This window comes from Puntigrus tetrazona, unplaced genomic scaffold, assembly GCF_018831695.1.
Source record: "Puntigrus tetrazona isolate hp1 unplaced genomic scaffold, ASM1883169v1 S000000003, whole genome shotgun sequence".
In the NCBI taxonomy this organism is placed as follows: Eukaryota; Metazoa; Chordata; class Actinopteri; order Cypriniformes; family Cyprinidae; genus Puntigrus; species Puntigrus tetrazona.
In genome coordinates, this window is record NW_025047683.1 from 2364332 (window position 1) to 2379793 (window position 15462).

Here is a 15462-nt window from a genome sequence, read left to right on the forward strand (position 1 = left end):
TAGTAATATGCTTAAATTCAGCGGGTCGCCTCGCCTGATCTGAGGTCGCTGTCGGATATGGTTAGGAGCGCCGCCGCTGCTGCTGCTGCGGGCTGGCCTGAACAGGTCTCGCCGCGCGCGCCGGCAGGGCGCCGAGGGGGCGAGAGACGGAGCGCGAACCCTCCCTACTACGCACGGAGCGCCCGAGGGGCGGAGGGAGCCGGGGTCCACGCCGGCGGGCGACGGAGGTGGCAGACACCCACCGAAGCCGCCGAGAGGAGGACGCCGCCGTCCCAGACGCCTGGGGGACGCCGACCTCCCTCGTGGGAGGGGGAAGCCGAGGAAGCGCCGACTCCCGCCGAGGAGGCGATGCCCGTGGCGGTTCTGCACTTGGGAGGACGGAGGGGAGCGGGAAGCCCCCGCGACGCCCAGCCGCGGGACCCGGAGGTCCCGATCGATGGGAAAGCGACCAGAGACAGGCGTGGCCCGGACGGACCCGGGCCGCAGCGCGCTCGGCGTCGGCGATCGATGTGTCCTGCAATTCACATTAGTTCTCGCAGCTGGCTGCGTTTCTTCATCGACGCACGAGCCGAGTGATCCACCGCTAAGAGTCGCATCGCGCTTGAGTTTAGCGCCCGAGGCGAGGCCGAACTGCACAGGCTTGTGGGGTCAAAATACAAAGGGGGTCGCTCGACGGGCGCCCCGCGAGAGGGGGACTTCAACCCACGGTCCCGGCGGCCTGCTGGGTACCCGCCGGGGTTGGCAAAGCAAAGTCTTTCAGAGGCTCATGCTCCCGCCCCCACCCCGTGCCAAGGGGGTGGGGCGCCGCGTAGGTTGCTCAAGCTCCGCGGGAGGTGCGCTGCCTCCCAGGGAACGGCGCTCCTTCTCGCGATCCTCTCCGCTTCGCCTTAGGTTTTTGTGCGGTTCTTTTGCCGCCTTGATGTTTGAGCGGCAGACCTCTCGGCCACGGCCGCTGGAACATAGAGTAAAATAGGATGGAGGTTTTTTACCCCCGGACGGCGCCCTTCGCGGGAGGAGACTTTGAACCCACGGTCCCGGAGGCCGTATGGGTACTCACCAGGGCCTCGCTCGCCCCGCCGCTGGAAAGCAGGGGCCCGCCGAGTGCAGCGACAGTCAAGTTCTCTCGGATCTCTCTCTCTCTCCTTTAGGTTTTTGTGCGTTCTTTTGCCGCTTTGGGTTTTTGCGCTGCAGACCTCTCGGCCACGGCCGCTGGATCATAGAGTAAAATAGGATAGAGGTTTTTTTACCCCGACGGGCGCTCCTCCTTCGCGGGAGGAGACTTTGAACCCACGGTCCCGAGGCCGTATGGTACTGCGCCAGGGCCTCGCTCGCCCCCGCCGCTGGAAAGCAGGGGCCCGCCGAGTGCAGCGACAGTCAAGTTCTCTCGGATCTCTCTCTCTCTCTCGCCTTTAGGTTTTTGTGCGGTTCTTTGCCGCTTTGGGTTTTTGAGCGGCAGACCTCTCGGCCACGGCCGCTGGATCATAGAGTAAAATAGATAGAGGTTTTTTTTACCGACGGGCGCCTCCTTCGCGGGAGGAGACTTTGAACCCACGGTCCCGAGGCCGTATGGGTACCGCCAGGGCCCGCTCGCCCCGCCGCTGGAAAGCAGGGGCCCGCCGAGTGCAGCGACAGTCATGGGCGCCGCGTAGGTTGCTCAAGCCTCCGCGGAGGTGCGCTGCCTCCCAGGGGAACGGCGCTCCTTCTCGCGGATCTCTCTCGCTTCGCCTTAGGTTTTTGTGCGTTCTTCTTTGCCGCCTTGGGTTTTTGAGCGGCAGACCTCTCGGCCACGGCCGCTGGATCATAGAGTAAAATAGGATAGAGGTTTTTTACCCGACGGGCGCCTCCTTCGCGCGAGAGGAGACTTTGAACCCACGGTCCCGAGGCCGTATGGTACTCGCCAGGGCCCCGCTCAGCCCCGCCGCTGAAAGCGGGGCCGCCGAGTGCAGCGACAGTCAAGTTCCTTTTTTTCTTATCGCGCTCTGCGCTGGCTGGTGCCGGAGGGGAGAGGCGCGCCGAGCCGCCGCCTCTGCCGCGCACCCGAGCTTGAGACGGGGAGGTGGGCTAGGCCTCTCGCGCCCGGGCGGTTTTCGCTTGATCGGGCCGGGCGAGCACGATCCTTCCGCAGGTTCACCTACGGAAACCTTGTTACGACTTTTACTTCCTCTAGATAGTCAAGTTTGATCGTCTTCCCGCGCCCGCCAGAGCCCCGCGAGGGGCCCCGGCGGGGCCGGTCCGAGGACCTCACTAAACCATCCAATCGGTAGTAGCGACGGGCGGTGTGTACAAAGGGCAGGGACTTAATCAACGCGAGCTTATGACCCGCGCTTACTGGGAATTCCTCGTTGATGGGAAATAGTTTCAATCCCCAGTCCCGATCACGAGCGGGGTTCAGCGGGTTACCCGCGCCTCTCGGCGCAGGGTAGACACACGCTGATCCGCCCATTGTGGCGCGCGCAGCCCCGACATCTAAGGGCATCACAGACCTGTTATTGCTCCATCTCGCGTGGCTGAACGCCACTTGTCCCTCTAAGAAGTTTTTGACGCCGACCCAAGTGGCCGCGCCACTATTTAGCAAGCCGGAGTCTCGTTCGTTATCGGAATGAACCAGACAAATCGCTCCACCAACTAAGAACGGCCATGCACCACCACCCACAGAATCGAAAAGAGCTATCAATCTGTCAATCCTTTCCGTGTCCGGGCCGGGTGAGGTTTCCCGTGTTGAGTCAAATTAAGCCGCAGGCTCCACTCCTGGTGGTGCCCTTCCGCAATTCCTTTAAGTTTCAGCTTTGCAACCATACTCCCCGAACCCAAAGACTGTGGTTTCCCGCACGCCGCCCGGCGGTCATGGGAATAACGCCGCCGATCGCGGGTCGGCATCGCTTACGGTCGGAACTACGACGGTATCTGATCGCCTTCAACCTCCGACTTTCGTTTCTGATTAATGAAAACATTCTTGGCAAATGCTTTCGCTGTCCGCCTTGCGCCGTCCAAGAATTTCACCTCTAGCGCGCAATACGAATGCCCCGCCGCCCTCTTAATCATGGCTCCGGTTCCAGAAACCCACAAAATAGAACCGAGTCCTATTCCATTATTCCTAGCTGCGGTATTCAGCGGCGACGCCGCCTGCTTTGAACACTCTAATTTTTTCAAAGTAAACGCTTTGGGCCCTCGACCGACACCCAGCCAAGGGCATCCGGGGCGCCGAGGCAGGGACCTGGGACGGGCGGTGGCTTCGCCTCGGCGGACCGCCAGCCAGATCCCGAGATCCAACTACGAGCTTTTTAACTGCAGCAACTTTAATATACGCTATTGAGCTGGAATTACCGCGCTGCTGGCACCAGACTTGCCTCCAATGGGTCCTCGCCATGTGTTTAAGATACGCTATTCCAATTACAGGGCCTCGAAAGAGACCTGTATTGTTATTTTTCGCCACTACCTCCCGAGTCGGAAATGGGTAATTTGGCGCGCTGCTGCCTTCCTTGGATGTGGTAGCCGCTTCAGGCTCCTCTCCGAATCGAACCCTGATTCCCCGTCACCCGTGGTCACCATGGTAGGCGCCTGATGTACCATCGAAAGTTGATAGGGCAGACACTGAATGAATCGCCGCCGCCGCGAAGGGCGAGCGATCGCCCGAGGTTATCTAGAGTCACCAAAGGTACCGGTCCGAGGACGGATCGGGGGCCCGGATGGGTTTTGATCTGATAAATGCATCGCTGCCTCAGCCTCCCGCCCCGCGAGAGAGAGGCGGTCGCCCGGTCGGCGCTGCTTGCATGTATTAGCTCTGGAATTGCCACAGTTATCCAAGTACCGGTGGAGCGATCAAAGGGACCATAACTGATTTAATGAGCCATTCGCAGTTTCACTGTACCGCCGTGGCACTTAGACCTGCATGGCTTAATCTTTGAGACAAGCATATGTTACTGGCAGGATCAACCAGGTAACCCCTGTGGGTCGAGGGACCAACCGACGCTGGCGCTTTTTGCTTCACACACGGTCTCAGTCCGCCTGAGGAGGGGGCCTGGGCAGACCCCGCTTGACCTCGCTAAGACCGCCGCCATAGGGCGACGCGCTGCTCGAACCTTCTCGGCGGGGGCCGCTGCTGGGTGGGTGGCCGCTGGGATCGCGCCGACGCCGAAAAGTGTGTTTCACGGGACGGGGTACTCGCCGCGCGCGCCGCTGGACGCTGCCGCGCTTTCTGCTCTCCACGCCCGCCGTGACGGACTTCGCGCCTGACCGCCGCTTCAGGCCTCCTCCGGCGGGTTCGCGCCTTCCTCGGGCTGAGGGGGCCTGCTCGTAACGAACGCCCAAATTGCCCGGCGCGCGTGCTGTCAAAGCCCAAACGTAAACCCATTGCACGCCGTGCTCCTGCCAGGCACTCCCGACCATAGCAGCGCGGGCTGGCCGGGTGGGGTCTCTAGGCTAGGCGCGCTGCGCCCCAATCGATCACGCTTTCGGCCGAGGGGACGCCTCGCCGCCGAACGCCCTCTCTCGGCGCCTGTGTCCGTGTTTCAGGTGAAGCGCTCGATAGCTCCTCGCCCGAGCTTCAGAAAGATTGCGCTCAAAACCTAAGTCGATATGGACTTAGTCGCTTTTTCGACTTTTTTTCGCCAGAGACTAAGTCCACAAAACACGCTGCTCACCAAATCGTACCCATGTAAAAGTTGCTCCTGTGTAAACGCCACCTCCAGGGTCGCGGGAAAATTTGAATCATGCCCGGAGGAGGCCTCTCGGTCGGCCTGACTCGAGCCTCGGAGGGTATGGAAGTCGGACCTTTCCCCGGTTGACTTAGTGCAATTTTCAAACGAAAATCATCCAGGCGCTTCATCCGACCGATCGAGTCCGGTTAAGCGCGCCTTCCCGACGCTTTCCCACTCGACTTCCGCCGCCCTGGAGGAAATTTTTTTCGCTCAAAACCTAAGTCCAAACATCCAGGCGCTTCATCCGACCGATCGAGTCCGGTTAAGCGCGCTTTCCCGACGCTTTCCCACTCGACTTCGCCGCCCTGGAGGAAATTTTTTTGCTCAAAACCTAAGTCCAAACATCCAGGCGCTTCATCCGACCGATCGAGTCCGGTTAAGCGCGCTTTCCGGACGCTTTCCCACTCGACTTCGCCGCCCTGGAGGAAATTTTTTTATGCTCAAAACCTAAGTCCAAACATCCAGGCGCTTCATCCGACCGACGAGTCCGGTTGCGCGCCTTCCCGACGCTTTCCCACTCGACTTCGCGCCGCCCTGGAGGAAATTTTTTGCGCTCAAAACCTAAGTCCAAACATCCAGGCGCTTCATCCGACCGATCGAGTCCGGTTAAGCGCGCCTTCCCGACGCTTTCCCACTCGACTTTCGCCGCCCCCTGGAGGAAATTTTTTTCGCTCAAAACCTAAGTCCAAACATCCAGGCGCTTCATCCGACCGATCGAGTCCGGTTAAGTGCGCCTTCCCGGACGCTTTCCCACTCGACTTCGCCGCCCTGGAGGAAATTTTTTTTCGCTCAAAACCTAAGTCCAAACATCCAGGCGCTTCATCCGACCGATCGAGTCCGGTTAAGTGCGCTTCCCGACGCTTTCCCACTCGACCCCGCCGCCCTGGAGGAAATTTTTTTGCGTTCAAAACCTAAGTCCAAACATCCAGGCGCTTCATCCGACCGATCGAGTCCGGTTAAGTGCGCTTCCCCCGGACGCTTTCCCACTCGACTTCGCCGCCCTGGAGGAAATTTTTTTGCTCAAAACCTAAGTCCAAACATCCAGGCGCTTCATCCGACCGATCGAGTCCGGTTAGTGCGCCTTCCCGACGCTTTCCCACTCGACTTCCGCCGCCCTGGAGGAAATTTTTTTGCTTTCAAAACCTAAGTCCAGACATCCAGGCGCTTCATCCAGCCGATCTCGGCCGGGTTAAGTGCGACTTCGACGCTTTCCCACTCGACCTCGGTCTCCTGGAGGAAATTTTTTTCGCTCAAAACCTAAGTCCAAACATCCAGGCGCATATTTCAGACGATCTCGCCGGGTTAAGTGCGACTTCCCGGACGCTTTCCCACTCGACTTCGCCACCCTGGAGGAAATTTTTTGCTTTCAAAACCTAAGTCCAAACATCCAGGCGCATATTTCAGACGATCTCGCCGGTTAAGTGCGACTTCCCGGACGCTTTCCCACTCGACTTCCGCCACCCTGGAGGAAATTTTTTGCTTTCAAAACCTAAGTCCAAACATCCAGGCGCATATTTCAGACGATCTCGGCCGGGTTAAGTGCGACTTCCCGGACGCTTTCCCACTCGACCCCGCCACCCTGGAGGATTTTTTTGCTTTCAAAACCTAAGTCCAAACATCCAGGCGCATATTTCAGCCGATCTCGCCGGGTTAAGTGCGACTTCTCGGACGCTTTCCCACTCGACCCTCCACCCTGGAGGTATTTTTTGCCGCTCAAAACCTAAGTCCAGACATCCAGGCGCATATTTCAGACGATCTCGCCGGGTTATGCGACTTCCCGACGCTTTCCCACTCGACTTCGCCACCCTGGAGGATTTTTTTGCTTTCAAAACCTAAGTCCAAACATCCAGGCGCATATTTCAGACGATCTCGCCGGGTTAAGTGCGACTTCCCGGACGCTTTCCCACTCGACTTCGCCACCCTGGAGGATTTTTTTGCTTTCAAAACCTAAGTCCAGACATCCAGGCGCATATTTCAGCCGATCTCGCCGGGTTAAGCGCGACTTCTCGACGCTTTCCCACTCGACCTCCACCCTGGAGGTATTTTTTGCCGCTCAAAACCTAAGTCCAGACATCCAGGCGCATATTTCAGACGATCTCGCCGGGTTATGCGCGACTTCCCGACGCTTTCCCACTCGACTTCGCCACCCTGGAGGATTTTTTTGCTTTCAAAACCTAAGTCCAAACATCCAGGCGCATATTTCAGCCGATCTCGCCGGGTTAAGTGCGACTTCTCGGACGCTTTCCCACTCGACCCTCCCACCCTGGAGGATTTTTTGCTGCTCAAAACCTACGCCCAGACATCCAGGCGCTGCTACAGCCGATCAAGGCCGGGTTAAGAGCGACTTCTCGACACACACATTTACGAACCCCGTGTCTGGATTTCAATTTTCCAAAGGGCCTGGGCTCACACATTAACCCCAACGCAGTAACACTTTAATGGGCATCGCTTTATTTCATTCTCGCCCTGGATGAATGTTTTACAAAGGGCCTGCGCCACAGACTAACCCTACACACTAACACCTTATTGGGCATAATTTTTTTCTATAAAGGCCCTGGATGAATGTTTTCTATAAGGCCTGCGCTCACAGACTAACCCCATCACAATAACACTTATGTGGGCATGATTTTATTCTATAAAGGCCCTGGATGAATGTTTTCTATAAGGCCTGCGCTCACAGACTAACCCCATCACAATAACACTTATTTGGGCATGATTTTATTTAAAAAGGCCCTGATGAATGTTTTCTACAAAGGCCTGCGCTCACAGACTAACCCGACACAGTAGCGCCTTATTGGGCATGATTTTATTTAATAAAGGCCCTGGAGGAATGTTTTCTATAAGGCCTGCACTCACAGACTAACCCCATCACAATAACACTTATTTGGGCATGATTTTATTCTATAAAGGCCCTGGATGAATGTTTTCTATAAGGCCTGCGCCACAGACTAACCCTATCACAATAACACTTATTTGGGCATGATTTTATTTAATAAAGGCCCTGGATGAATGTTTTCTATAAGGCCTGCGCTCACAGACTAACCCCATCACAATAACACTTATTTGGGCATGATATTATTTAATAAAGGCCCTGATGAATGTTTTACAAAGGGCCTGCGCTCACAGACTAACCCTACACAGTAACACCTTATTGGGCATGATTTTATTTAATAGAGACCCTGGATGAATGTTTTCTATAAGGCCTGCGCTCACAGACTAACCCCATCACACAACACTTTATTTGGGCATGATTTTATTTAATAAAGGCCCTGATGAATGTTTTCTATAAGGCCCAAGCGCCACAGACTAACCCTAACCCTAACCCTAACCCTAACCCTAACCCTAGCCCTAACCCTAACCCTAACCCTAACCCTAACCCTAACCTAACCCTAACCCTAACCCTAACCCTAACCCTAACCCTAACCCTAGCCCTAACCCTAACCCTAACCCTAACCCTAGCCCTAACCCTAACCCTAACCCAAACCCTAACCCTAACCCTAACCCTAGCCCTAACCCTAACCCTAACCCTAACCCTAACCCTAACCCTAACCCTAACCTTATTGGGCATGATTTTACTCTCTATAAAGGCCCTGGGTGACAGTTTTACACAGGGCCTGGGGTCACAGACTAACCCCATCACAATAGCACTTATTTGGGCATGTTTTTATTTAATAAAGGCCCTGATTGAATGTTTTCTATAAGGCCTGCGCCACAGACTAACCCGACACAGTAACGCTTCATTGGGCATGATTTTATTTAATAAAGGCCCTGGAACAATGTTTTCTATAAGGCCTGCGCTCACAGACTAACCCGACACAGTAACTCTTTGTTGGGCATGATTTTACTTAATAAAGGCCCTGGAAAATGTTTTCTATAAGGCCTGCGCCACAGACTAACCCGACACAGTAACGCTTTATTGGGCATGATTTTATTTAATAAAGGCCCTGGAAAAATGTTTTCTATAAGGCCTGCGCCACAGACTAACCCGACACAGTAACGCTTCATTGGGCATGATTTTATTTAATAAAGGCCCTGGAACAATGTTTTCTATAAGGCCTGCGCCACAGACTAACCCGACACAGTAACTCTTTGTTGGGCATGATTTTACTTAATAAAGGCCCTGGAAAATGTTTTCTATAAGGCCTGCGCCACAGACTAACCCGACACAGTAACGCTTTATTGGGCATGATTTTATTTAATAAAGGCCCTGGAAAAATGGTTTCTATAAGGCCTGCGCCACAGACTAACCCGACACAGTAACGCTTCATTGGGCATGATTTTATTTAATAAAGGCCCTGATGACAGTTTTTTTAAGGCCTGCGCTCACAGACTAACCCGACACATTAACGCTTTATTGGGCATGATTGTATTTAATAAAGGCCCTGGATGAATGTTTTCTATAAGGCCTGCGCCACAGACTAACCCCGACACAGTAACTCTTCATTGGGCATGATTTTATTTAATAAAGGCCCTCGATGAATGTTTTGTATAAGGCCTGCCTCTCACAGACTAACCCGACACAGTAACTCTTTATTGGGCGTGATTTTATTTAATAAAGGCCCTGGAAAATGTTTTCTATAAGGCCTGCGCCACAGACTGACCCCGACACAGTAACTCTTTATTGGGCATGATTTTATTTAATAAAGGCCCTCGATGAATGTTTTCTATAAGGCCTGCGCTCACTGACTAACCCCTGCACAATAACACTCTTATGGGCATGATTTTATTTAATTAAGGCCCTGATGACAGTTTTCTTTAAGGCCTACCTCACAGACTAACCCGACACAGTAACTCTTTATTGGGCGTGATTTTATTTAATAAAGGCCCTGGAAAATGTTTTTCTATAAGGCCTGCGCCACAGACTAACCCGACACAGTAACGCTTTATTGGGCGTGATTTTATTTAATAAAGGCCCTCGATGAATGTTTTTCTATAAGGCCTGCGCCACAGACTAACCCGACACAGTAACTCTTTATTGGGCGTGATTTTATTTAATAAAGGCCCTGGAAAATGTTTTCTATAAGGCCTGCGCCACAGACTGACCCCGACACAGTAACTCTTTATTGGGCATGATTTTATTTAATAAAGGCCCTCGATGAATGTTTTCTATAAGGCCTGCGCTCACTGACTAACCCCGCATAATAACACTCTTATGGGCATGATTTTATTTAATTAAGGCCCTGATGACAGTTTTCTTTAAGGCCTACCTCACAGACTAACCCGACACAGTAACTCTTTATTGGGCGTGATTTTATTTAATAAAGGCCCTGGAAAATGTTTTTCTATAAGGCCTGCGCCACAGACTAACCCGACACAGTAACGCTTTATTGGGCGTGATTTTATTTAATAAAGGCCCTGGAAAATGTTTTCTATAAGCACTGCGCTCACTGACTAACCCCTGCTATAATAACACTCTTATGGGCATGATTTTATTTAATAAAGGCCCTGATGACAGTTTTCTTTAAGGCCTGCGCCACAGACTAACCCGACACAGTAACTCTTTGTTGGGCATGATTTTACTTAATAAAGGCCCTGGAAAATGTTTTCTATAAGGCCTGCGCTCACAGACTAACCCGACACAGTAACGCTTTATTGGGCATGATTTTATTTAATAAAGGCCCTGGAAAAATGTTTTCTATAAGGCCTGCGCCACAGACTAACCCGACACAGTAACGCTTTATTGGGCATGATTTTATTTAATAAAGGCCCTGATAAATGTTTTTTTTAAGGCCTGCGCCACAGACTAACCTCCTGCATAATAACACTCTTATGGGCATGATTTTATTTAATAAAGGCCCTGATGACAGTTTTTTTTAAGGCCTGCCTCACAGACTAACCCGACACAGTAACTCTTTATTGGGCGTGATTTTATTTAATAAAGGCCCTGGAAAATGTTTTTCTATAAGGCCTGCGCCACAGACTAACCCGACCCATTAACTCTTTATTGGGCATGATTTTATTTAATAAAGGCCCTCGATGAATGTTTTCCATAAGGCCTGCGCCACAGACTAACCCCGCACAATAACACAGATTTGGGTATGATTTTATTTATTAAAGGCCCTGATGAATGTTTTCACAAAGGCCTGCGCTCACAGACTCGCCCTGTTAAAGCAGCGACGCGCAGGGCACGAATTTCAGAGTTTTTAGAGAAAAAAAAAAAAAAAAAAAAAAAAGTTGATGTAAAAGTTGTTCTGGTAAACGGCCACCTCCGGGTCGCGGTGAAATTTGAATCGTGCCGGGAAGAGGCCTCTCGGTCGGCCTGACTCGAGCCTCGGAGGGTATGGAAGTCGGACCTTTCCCCGGTTGACTTAGTGCAATTTTCAAACGAAAATCATCCAGGCGCATATTTCAGCCGATCTCAGCCGGGTTAAGTGCGACTTCTCGACGCTTTCCCACTCGACCCCGCCTCCTGGAGGAAATTTTTTCGCTCAAAACCTAAGTCCAAACATCCAGGCGCATATTTCAGCCGATCTCAGCCGGGTTAAGTGCGACTTCTCGACGCTTTCCCACTCGACCCGCCTCCTGGAGGAAATTTTTTTCGCTCAAAACCTAAGTCCAAACATCCAGGCGCATATTTCAGCCGATCTCGGCCGGGTTAAGTGCGACTTCTCGACGCTTTCCCACTCGACCCGCCTCCTGGAGGAAATTTTTTCGCTCAAAACCTAAGTCCAAACATCCAGGCGCATATTTCAGCCGATCTCGCCGGGTTAAGTGCGACTTCTGACGCTTTCCCACTCGACCGCGGCCTCCTGGAGGAAATTTTTTTCGCTCAAAACCTAAGTCCAAACATCCAGGCGCATATTTCAGCCGATCTCGGCCGGTTAAGTGCGACTTCTCGACGCTTTCCCACTCGACCCGCCTCCTGGAGGAAATTTTTTTTCGTTCAAAACCTAAGTCCAAACATCCAGGCGCATATTTCAGCCGATCTCAGCCGGGTTAAGTGCGACTTCTCGGACGCTTTCCCACTCGACCCCCGGCCTCCTGGAGGAAATTTTTTTGCTTTCAAAACCTAAGTCCAGACATCCAGGCGCTTCATCCAGCCGATCTCGCCGGGTTAAGTGCGACTTCTCGGACGCTTTCCCACTCGACCCTCCACCCTGGAGGATTTTTTTGCTTTCAAAACCTAAGTCCAAACATCCAGGCGCATATTTCAGCCGATCTCAGCCGGGTTAAGTGCGACTTCTCGGACGCTTTCCCACTCGACCCCGGCCTCCTGGAGGAAATTTTTTTTCGTTCAAAACCTAAGTCCAAACATCCAGGCGCATATTTCAGCCGATCTCAGCCGGGTTAAGTGCGACTTCTCGGACGCTTTCCCACTCGACCCGGCCTCCTGGAGGAAATTTTTTTCGCTCAAAACCTAAGTCCAGACATCCAGGCGCATATTTCAGACGATCTCGCCGGGTTAAGTGCGACTTCCCGGACGCTTTCCCACTCGACCCCCGCCACCCTGGAGGAAATTTTTTTGCTTTCAAAACCTAAGTCCAAACATCCAGGCGCATATTTCAGACGATCTCGGCCGGGTTAAGTGCGACTTCCCGGACGCTTTCCCACTCGACCCCGGCCTCCCTGGAGGAAATTTTTTTTTCGTTCAAAACCTAAGTCCAAACATCCAGGCGCATATTTCAGCCGATCTCAGCCGGGTTAAGTGCGACTTCTCGGACGCTTTCCCACTCGACCCCCTCCACCCTGGAGGATTTTTTTTTGCTTTCAAAACCTAAGTCCAAACATCCAGGCGCATATTTCAGCCGATCTCGTCCGGGTTAAGTGCGACTTCTCGGACGCTTTTCCACTCGACCCCCTCCACCCTGGAGGATTTTTTTTTGCTTTCAAAACCTAAGTCCAAACATCCAGGCGCATATTTCAGCCGATCTCGTCCGGTTAAGTGCGACTTCTCGGACGCTTTCCACTCGACTTCCCGCCACCCTGGAGGAAATTTTTTGCGCTCAAAACCTAAGTCCAAACATCCAGGCGCATATTTCAGCCGATCTCGCCGCGTAAGCCCCACTTCACGGGCGCTTTCCCACTCGACTCCGCGCCACCCCGGAGGTATTTTTGCCGCTTCAAAACCTAAGTCCAGACATCCAGGCGCATCTCACAGCCGATCTCGGCCGCGTTAAGCCCCACTTCACGGGCGCTTTCCCACTCGACCCCCGCCACCCCGGAGGTATTTTTTAAGCGTTCAAAACCTAAGTCCAAACATCCAGGCGCATCTCACAGCCGATCTCGGCCGCGTTAAGCCCCACTTCACGGACGCTTTCCCACTCGACCCCGCCACCCCGGAGGTATTTTTTGCCGCTCAAAACCTAAGTCCAGACATCCAGGCGCATCTCACAGCCGATCTCGGCCGCGTTAAGCCCCACTTCACGGGCGCTTTCCCACTCGACCCCCGCCACCCCGGAGGTATTTTTTAAGCGTTCAAAACCTAAGTCCAAACATCCAGGCGCATCTCACAGCCGATCTCGGCCGCGTTAAGCCCCACTTCACGGACGCTTTCCCACTCGACCCCCGCCACCCCGGAGGTATTTTTTGCCGCTCAAAACCTAAGTCCAAACATCCAGGCGCATCTCACAGCCGATCTCGCCCGCGTAAGCCCCACTTCACGGGCGCTTTCCCACTCGACTTCGCCACCCCGGAGGTATTTTTGCCGCTCAAAACCTAAGTCCAAACATCCAGGCGCTTCATCCGACCGATCGAGTCCGGTTAAGGCGCGCTTCCCGACGCTTTCCCACTCGACTTCCGCCGCCCTGGAGGAAATTTTTTTCGCTCAAAACCTAAGTCCAAACATCCAGGCGCTTCATCCGACCGATCGAGTCCGGTTAAGCGCGCCTTCCCGACGCTTTCCCACTCGACCCCGCCGCCCTGGAGGAAATTTTTTTTTCGCTCAAAACCTAAGTCCAAACATCCAGGCGCTTCATCCGACCGATCGAGTCCGGTTAAGCGCGCCTTCCCGACGCTTTCCCACTCGACTTCGCCCGCCCTGGAGGAAATTTTTTTCGCTCAAAACCTAAGTCCAAACATCCAGGCGCTTCATCCGACCGACGAGTCCGGTTAAGTGCGCCTTCCCGGACGCTTTCCCACTCGACTTCGCCGCCCTGGAGGAAATTTTTTTCGCTCAAAACCTAAGTCCAAACATCCAGGCGCTTCATCCGACCGATCGAGTCCGGTTAAGTGCGCCTTCCCGACGCTTTCCCACTCGACTTCGCCGCCCTGGAGGAAATTTTTTTGGCGCTCAAAACCTAAGTCCAAACATCCAGGCGCTTCATCCGACCGATCGAGTCCGGTTAAGCGCGCCTTCCCGGACGCTTTCCCACTCGACTTCGCCCGCCCTGGAGGAAATTTTTTTGCGCTCAAAACCTAAGTCCAAACATCCAGGCGCTTCATCCGACCGATCGAGTCCGGTTAAGTGCGCCTTCCGGACGCTTTCCCACTCGACTTCGCCCGCCCTGGAGGAAATTTTTTTGCTTTCAAAACCTAAGTCCAGACATCCAGGCGCTTCATCCAGCCGATCTCGGCCGGGTTAAGTGCGACTTCGACGCTTTCCCACTCGACCCCGGTCTCCTGGAGGAAATTTTTTCGCTCAAAACCTAAGTCCAAACATCCAGGCGCATATTTCAGACGATCTCGGCCGGGTTAAGTGCGACTTCCCGACGCTTTCCCACTCGACCCCGCCACCCTGGAGGAAATTTTTTGCTTTCAAAACCTAAGTCCAAACATCCAGGCGCATATTTCAGACGATCTCGCCGGGTTAAGTGCGACTTCCCGGACGCTTTCCCACTCGACTTCGCCACCCTGGAGGAAATTTTTTTGCTTTCAAAACCTAAGTCCAAACATCCAGGCGCATATTTCAGACGATCTCGCCGGGTTAAGTGCGACTTCCCGGACGCTTTCCACTCGACCCCGCCACCCTGGAGGATTTTTTTGCTTTCAAAACCTAAGTCCAAACATCCAGGCGCATATTTCAGCCGATCTCGGCCGGGTTAAGTGCGACTTCTCGGACGCTTTCCCACTCGACCCCCTCCACCCTGGAGGTATTTTTGCCGCTCAAAACCTAAGTCCAGACATCCAGGCGCATATTTCAGACGATCTCGGCCGGGTTATGTGCGACTTCCCGACGCTTTCCCACTCGACTTCGCCACCCTGGAGGATTTTTTTGCTTTCAAAACCTAAGTCCAAACATCCAGGCGCATATTTCAGACGATCTCGGCCGGGTTAAGTGCGACTTCCCGGACGCTTTCCCACTCGACCCCGCCACCCTGGAGGATTTTTTTGCTTTCAAAACCTAAGTCCAGACATCCAGGCGCATATTTCAGCCGATCTCGGCCGGGTTAAGTGCGACTTCTCGGACGCTTTCCCACTCGACCCTCCACCCTGGAGGTATTTTTTGCCGCTCAAAACCTAAGTCCAGACATCCAGGCGCATATTTCAGACGATCTCGCCGGGTTAAGTGCGACTTCCCGGACGCTTTCCCACTCGACTTCCGCCACCCTGGAGGATTTTTTTGCTTTCAAAACCTAAGTCCAAACATCCAGGCGCATATTTCAGCCGATCTCGGCCGGTTAAGTGCGACTTCTCGGACGCTTTCCCACTCGACCCCTCCACCCTGGAGGATTTTTTTAAGCCGCTCAAAACCTACGCCCAGACATCCAGGCGCTGCGTTACAGCCGATCAAGGCCGGGTTAAGAGCGACTTCGACACACACATTTACGAACCCCGTGTCTGGATTTCAATTTTCCAAAGGGCCTGGGCTCACACATTAACCCCAACG

The 15462-nt window shown here is 53.4% G+C and overlaps 1 non-coding gene and 1 pseudogene across 1 annotated transcript in view; both read right to left on the reverse strand.

Annotated features, from left to right (window-relative positions):
- Positions 1-48, reverse strand: part of LOC122331965 — a 4029-nt gene extending 3981 nt beyond the window's left edge. The window contains exon 1 of the ribosomal RNA XR_006248325.1: positions 1-48. This exon is cut by the window's left edge and continues 3981 nt beyond it. This is a non-coding gene — a ribosomal RNA (28S ribosomal RNA).
- A 397-nt stretch (positions 49-445) lies between these two features.
- Positions 446-592, reverse strand: LOC122331927 (annotated as a pseudogene).
- Between the last annotated feature and the right edge of the window lie 14870 nt (positions 593-15462).